Source organism: Microtus oregoni, unplaced genomic scaffold, assembly GCF_018167655.1.
Source record: "Microtus oregoni isolate MIOR12 unplaced genomic scaffold, Mior012 000022F_ref0000154, whole genome shotgun sequence".
NCBI lineage: Eukaryota > Metazoa > Chordata > Mammalia > Rodentia > Cricetidae > Microtus > Microtus oregoni.
The window spans coordinates 11,887,293-11,892,712 of record NW_024543081.1 but is presented as its reverse complement, the minus strand read 5'-3'; the positions used below and the strand labels follow the sequence as shown (position 1 = coordinate 11,892,712).

At 45.8% G+C, this 5,420-nt stretch overlaps 1 pseudogene; it reads right to left on the bottom strand.

Annotated features, from left to right (window-relative positions):
• Window positions 1–789: 789 nt before the first annotated feature.
• On the bottom strand, window positions 790–1,632 carry LOC121461459 (annotated as a pseudogene).
• Between the last annotated feature and the right edge of the window lie 3,788 nt (window positions 1,633–5,420).

Below are 5,420 nucleotides of genomic sequence, written 5' to 3'. Positions count from 1 at the left end.
TATGAGGGGAAGCTGAGGGTCACAGACTGTGTCTCTTGTCCCAAACATGTTGACCCCAAACAATACTTTGTTTGACATCTTATGTAAATCTGCCTTGACTCTCTATCTCCAAAGACCCAATAATGACACATCACAGCAGACAATCACTTTGATGTCATTGGTCTCTGTGGTGATCTTGTCCCCTTAGAGGGTTGACTACTTTTCAAGAACTACTTGTCACCACCACCATCCTCAACATCATATTCAATATCATCCCCATCACTCTCTCTACACAGAAGTCACTGCCTGGAGCACACAAAGATGAGTTTATCCTCCTGATGCTGGGAAGAATCACCTAGAGGTCATAGGGATCCTGCCCTCAGGGAACAGGATGTGGTCCCCTGCTCTGGCTTCAGCGCCCACTCTGGCTTTCTCCCATCTTCAGCTCTCCAGGTTTCCTAGGTTCTCATGGCTTGTTCCTGTACTGCTTTCCATATCAGACCCTCTGTATTGCAGTCCTAGTCTCATTCTCTAGGCATTCTGGCCCCTTATTTTAGACTCCAGATTCTGTCTTCTTAAAGCACTGCGTTGACCTTGCTCTGCTCAGCCAGAGATATAAAATCCTCAACCCTCAGGTCTATAAACTTGATCATGTGTTATTTCCCTTGTGACAGTATGGTCCCCCTCCCCTTATCCCTACCCCTGTACATGTCATTTCCCCTGAACTCTTAACTGCTTGGTGGAGGGATTACTGAGGCTAGAATGACTGTAGATCCTTGTGGACCTGCTCAAATTCACGCAACTTCTTTTCTAGATTCTTAGCCAGCTCCCGTAGCGCTCCTCCTGACTTTGTCTTTGCCCCTTTGTGTAAATCCTTGGAGTCAATCACAAGGTTATACAAATCAAATCCAAATAGTGAAAGAGAACCGACTCCTTTTGCAATCTTGGCCACTTTGGTTCGTAGGGGAATATTGTGTGATATGAGATTTCTCAACTGCCTAATACCTTCTCCAAACGTTGTGAAGTTCCTGATTCTGCCTTTCCTGATGCCTTTAATAAGATCCTTGAGGGTTTTCCAGGCACAGAATAAATCCACACCTGAACTACTAACTTTGAATGCAATCAAAGGCATGATCTTAAAAATTCTTTCCACTATGTCCATGCTGGCTCCAATCAGGCACCTGGCTTCACTTTCATCTGCCATTGTGATGGATTCTTCCACAACGGTAGTGGTGACACCAGTTACAGTTGATGCTAATCCTAGAATCCCTGAACCTACTGAGATCAGCAGAGAAGCCCCTCCTGTGAAGGGTGCCAGAACTATTCCAATGATTGAAGCGATGCCGGTGGAGCCGGAGACGACATTGGAGATGGTGCAGCCCTTGTGCACCTTGTCAAGATGGTCAGCCAGAGCTCGGAGCTTCCCGATGTGTTCTTCAAGTTTCCTTTTCAACTCAGGAAATTCTTTCAGAAAATTTTTTTTCTGTTGCCTCTTTTCTGTTTCATCATTTTCATCTGCGGGCTTCTGTACTAAATGCTTCTTCAGTGCATCACGCAGGGCAGCTTCCTCCTCGCTGTGACAGAAGAGATCAAGTTCATGAATAAAAGAGTTAGTTTTTGAAAGCTAAAACCTTGTGCATACCTCACTTTCATACTACAGACCCAGCAGGAGCAACGCAGCAGAGATCTGTAATTTGCCCTCTACCTGGATCATCTGTTACAGCATAGATGTCCAGGGCCTTAGTCCATAGGGGTCAGTGTGTGAAATCAGGACACTTGACAAAATTAGAGGCACTGATGAAATGATTTCACTCAAGGTCAAGCCAATGTCATCACTATCTGTGGAAGCCCCATAGATGAGTGCCACATGTGGGCTTAGAGCAATTACTCTTTAAGTCAGAGAACTGTGCGTGTTGTATGGAATTCCCCTTTCCCAAGAGTCTCCTCTCTGTCCCTGGTGGCCCTGAAGTCATCTGCAGCTCATGCAGTATCCAGCTGGCAGGAATGCCTGTGTTTGCCAGGGAGGTCTGCAATGGAACATTCACAGTTCAAGCCAAGTGTGGATTCCTCATTCTGAATGAATTCCAAACCTAGCAACCAAAACTCCACATCTGTCCTCATGGGACAATACATAGTGACAGCACAACTGATTTAAGAGAATTACACAAAACTCCTCCATCCCGTACATAGTGTCAGCATTCCGGTAGATTCGGGTCCCATCTGTAAGAAACTCCACTGTGTATCACCAAATGTTTCAAAGTGGGAAATGCAGGATCTGAAATCCATCTGTTCCCAAGAATTTCCTATGAAAATGCTCAACCTGAAAGATGCAGGAACTTTGATGACATTTCTGACCTGCAGAGGAACTGGAAGCCAAAACACTGACCTTAGGAAGATTCCCCTGAGGGATGTGTCACTGAAATTGATTTCTTATTGATGTTCATGTAAGGGATCTGTGGTCCTGCCCTCCTGACAGGTGTCTCTAAGTCCCCAGCTCTCTGTGTGTACAGTATGGCTCCATGTTTGTCCCTGAGGGCAACAGTCCTGAGCAGTGTTCTCCTGGCTTCTTGGACCTACTTCAGGATGAAGGTTCTTTCCTAGGGTGGGCTTCCTGGTGTGCAGTAGTCATGTGACTTCCTGGTGTGCAGTGGTCATGTGATTTCCTGGTGTGCAGTGGTCATGTGATTTCCTGGTGTGCAATGATCCTGTGATTTCCTGGTGTACAGTGATCATGTGATTTGCTAATGTGCAGTAGTCATGTGATTTTCTTGTGTGCAGTAGTTGTGTGATTTGTCACACACTCAATGCCGGACAAAACTCCACACTGAAGCTTGAAGTTCTCACATTTTTATCTGGTCGATGTTTCCATCAGCACATTTTAACCCTCTGTGCTCCGTGATCAACTGTTACTATGTGCCAACTGTCTTATATGTGCGTTCTTTGTGTGGTTTTTTGCAATTTCTCAGCCCTGTTTTGATTAGAGTTGTCCTTCATTAGGGACTGGTGTCAAATATAAAAAGAAGGCTCACTGGGACTCTTTCCTCAGACTTTGTCATTTAGCTATTTTTGAGAGTCTATAATTAAACCCAAAACAAAACTTCAGAGCCACAAGAGACCTACCCGAACCTTTTGCCTGCTGTCTGCTCTCTGCAGATTACCAAATTCCTTTCCCTCCTTCACTGGATCTCACAAGGTCAAGTGGCTGCCTGAGGTGACTGAGACAGGACAGCTGCTATTAACCCTGGATCCATACTGACTCACACCGCTCACTCACTCTTGACCAGGTCTAGTCAGAGCCCTGCAAACAGAGGTCACCATGGTAACAGATACTACAGCTACTGACAGGGTCACATTTGAACACAGCAAGGCCATGTGCAAAGACACAAGGGGCCTGGAGATCACTAATAGTGACAAGCAGGCTGGACATCGCCTGAAGCTGGACAGGGCAATAAGGGAAATATTGTCCTCTGAGATGGTAACATGTGATCCCCTCAGACTGTCAGGTTCTGCAAACCGTCCTCCAACCACATTGCCTGTGGACTCTTGCCTCTAGCCACACATCCTTTCTGGTATTCAGGGAGCCCTGTGTATAACAGGATAGAGTCTGTAATAACACCTGAGAATTTCTAGGCACACACAGCACATGGAGGGTGTGCCCAAACACAAAGCTGCATACCCATAAAGCATGAGTTTGGGGCCGAGGAGATAAACACTCTTCTCCATCATGCATGTCCTCTGCTAGGCCTCTTCTCTGTGTCTCCAATTCCCCCATCCTTCCATCCCTGCTGTCCTTGCCTCCTTCCTACACCTCCATTCTAGGGTCACTCTCAGTCTTTCCTGGACCCTGGCTGAGACACTGGTCATGGTCTCTCTGTGCTTTGGGAAGGGTGCTGGCACTTGGTTTCCCATCCCTGACCTGCTGCTCATCCCAGGCTGTCATCATGTCCTATCAGCCTGCACTTTTATTCCTACTGAACACAGCTGGGCTCCAGTAAGGACAGTCAGGGTCAACCCAGTTCTGTGCAGCTGCACTGTGGGCTCTCGGCCTCCTCATCCCAGAGGAGGATCCTGCTGTTGTCACAGCTTCTCACATTGGAGAAAAGTGACTGGGACAGAAATTGAGGACACAGCTAACCATGTCTACATTTTTCTCACTTGTCTCACAGTAAGTTCTTGATTTCTCAGTCCTACAGGAGACTCTTGGCCCTGGCTTCTTCCCATGTCTATAGTAGCTCTCAGTGATAATTTCAGGGGCACCCACTGTGTACTGGCCACATGCTGAGAGCTGCACACACATGATCTTATTTTCTCACACTGCAGTCTCATGGTGGTGACTCTCAGGAAGTGCTAACTAACTTGCCAAGGTCACAGAACTAGTAGATGGCAGAATTGGTCCTGACACCTTGAGCAACATCTTCAGTCAACCTGAGGAGATGTCCACCAGGGATAAAATAGTGGAAACATCCCTCCTGGATTGTTGAGAAGGAATGTCCACAACCCACCCCTGGGACTGCCTAGAGTGGGTATGCCCGCCCAGAAAGCCCTCATCCTCATGGTGTGGTGGGCAGTGCTTGGTGCACCACGCAGGTAACCTTGACAACTTTGCTTTCTTCACAAACGCCTTCCAGGTTTTATCTTCATTTATCAACAGCTTCAGGTCATCTCTGCACAGTTTGTTCGTGATGATGGTAGTTATATTGTTCACGATGTTTAACAACACTATATACCAAAAAAAAAAAGAATGAGGTTAGAAGACAGCATGGAAGAGGTTAAATGGCAAGAAGCAGGAGGGATGAGATGTCATGTTCCCGAGCATTGTCTTAGGATTTTAATGGGGTATCCTGGGTTGTATATTCAATTATGTTCCCTAAATTCATGTGTAAAAGCTCTTAGGCTCAACAACTGTGCTTGGATACAGAACCTTTAAGGAAGTAAAGTAATGAAGACCAAATGATGCTCTAAATATAGAGCGCTACTTAGTAGGACTGGTGTCCTCATGACAGTGAGATACCCGAGGTCTGTTCTCTGTCATCTCTCTGTCATTTCATTATCTATCATATGCACACACGGTTGTCTCTGTGTCCACCTACCTCTCTGTCTATGTCTATACATACAGAGGAAACACCATGTGAAGATGTAGTGACCATTCTCCCTCTGCACAGCAAGAAGAGGATGTATTGGGACCAAATTTCCACATATTCTTTATAGATATGGGCTTCTGTTGCTGAGGGAATTGACAGACCTTTTGTTCTTTTGTTGAATTCCTTTTTGTGCCCACCAACAGTTTCTAAATCATCAAAAAATGTGGTACCCGCTTCTGCAGATGTGACGTTCAAGCCAAGTGGGTTCTCCATTAGCTCATTGTGTCAATAGTAGAATTTAAAAAAATATGGAATTAACATCATAGTCTATTGAACATGGAGTGACTCGGGTTGTTTCCT